The following is a 2,107-nucleotide window of genomic DNA, read 5'->3' as shown; positions in this document are numbered from 1 at the left end:
TGTTTCAACTTGAAGCCACAAGAGTTTTGGTAGGCAAGCAAACAATTTGATCCAAAAACAATAAGCAAAGCTTTTGGAAAAGCAATTCCAATCATCCCTACAAACAATTTGATTCAAAAAAACTGAGCAAAATATTTTGGAAAAGAAATTCCAAATAACCCTATAGGCAAAGCCGACATGGATTCTGTTAGAGTTGAATAGTATACGTGATCAAATGTTCTCTTTCATATTGATGACAACATTTGTGTGAAACTATAATACTTTCATATCAAACTTGGCTTGTCTTGTGGACCCGTGACTGTGTTTTTTTTGTTTTCCAGCCTTAATCCATTTTCTCTTTGTTCATATCAATTCCCAAACTCTAGTTGAAATCCCGTTAATATTCTAACTCTAGTAGAAAATCCATTTGATATTAACTCTAGACGCATTCCATTTATTACTTAAAAGCCATTACCTAAGTCCCTTTTAAAGGGTTAGAACCTGCAGGCCACATGTCACCATATTGCAAACCCTCCTATCCACCGATGTCACAGAATCCTTCCCCCTCCACCAATTGCAATATCGTCTCTGCCCACAGACTGTGATAAGCCCTTCTCTTCCCTCGCTGATTGCGATAAGTCTCCCCCTCTGATTGCAATATCGCAATCGTGGAACGCATCAATCTTATGTCCCTCCCCCATAAGGTCTTTCTCCAAATTGTGATTGTGATGTGGTAGGACCCCTTTGGATGTGATATTTTTATGTTTCAATTTTGTTATAGCTTTAGGTTTGGGTCTATGGTAAACACTTCTCGCCGACGCGAGAAAGTCTTGGAAGATGCGATATTTTATGCAATGTATTGTGATGGGCTTTCGGGTCCACCCATGGTTAAACCTCCCAAATCTCCCCACTCTCGATCGTAATATGCTTTCCATCGAATGACTCCCAAGCCTTCCCCCCCGTCATGTGTCCCTTTAGCGGCAAGGGGGGGGGGGGGGGGGGGTCCAAAAAGTAGTTTTTTCCCACCGGGGCCTGCTGCTACATGTCCCTCCTACATGATTTTGCACACCCCTTCTCAAAACCATATACCACTCTTACCCCCCTCTGAAAACTACTCATCCTCACACTCTCTTCTGCCAACGATCCCGCGCTTTATTTCCACCTCCACTCCCCTACTCCCACGTGGCCCCTCCACGTGCGTCCATCCATAATTCGAAATAATCAATCCCCCTTTGCTGCGAACATATTATTATCTCCCAATATTTCTCAAAAGTCTATAAATGGAATTAAGTTAACATAAAAAGGGGAAATTGTTAAAACTGAAATAACAACAACAAACAAATGGACAACGAGGACGCTTTTAACATGTTTTAAGCAGCAAAAGGAGACAACATTGCACATTCATTAAAATAGTTTTCAAGACCGAGTGCAGTAAAAAGTGGAACAACAGTGGAATTCATCAGGGAGTAGGATTAACATAAATGTATATTTGAGGCCTCAGTTATACCAGAATTCCCAAAACAACACCAGAACTCAACCGACTGATATTATTAACCGTTTGATCTATTTTTATAGCTTTTGTAATAAATCTTGAGTTTTGTTTCAAGATATTTATGTTTGTAAATAATTGTATAAATATTTCAAATTTCAAACTATTGTAGGTTGGATTTTTGTGAATCATAGCTTGGAGATTATGTACATGTTCCAGTAATATAACATGCAGTTGCAATTATTATATTGGGATTCTTGTTGTATGTTTCTATGACAATGTTTTCTCTAATATTTCTTTGCATATCATCTCTATGTTTTTCTTGTGATCATCTCATGACTTTTAAACAAAATTCATAGGTTATATGCTCTGTTTTGTTGAGATTTTCATGCTAGTGTTATTTCTTCTTGGTGAATGAATTCATGGTTACATGCTCATTATGATCTTCTACCTTTTCATCCCTGCACCACCTCGACAACCTATTTATATCACTCATCATGCTTACCTTGCCCCATTACATCTCTGCAATTGATCATTAGAAACCTTAGCCTAGTCCCTAGATCTATGAGCTTCATCTAGTAAACTCTTAAATCAGACACCATTGAGCTTAATATGTAGCCTAACATCTGAAATCCCTCT

This window comes from Pinus tabuliformis, chromosome 2_1, assembly GCF_031772625.1.
Source record: "Pinus tabuliformis cultivar Carrire ecotype Pingquan chromosome 2_1, CPIR1, whole genome shotgun sequence".
Taxonomy (NCBI): Eukaryota; Viridiplantae; Streptophyta; class Pinopsida; order Pinales; family Pinaceae; genus Pinus; species Pinus tabuliformis.
This window is presented reverse-complemented; position numbering follows the sequence as displayed.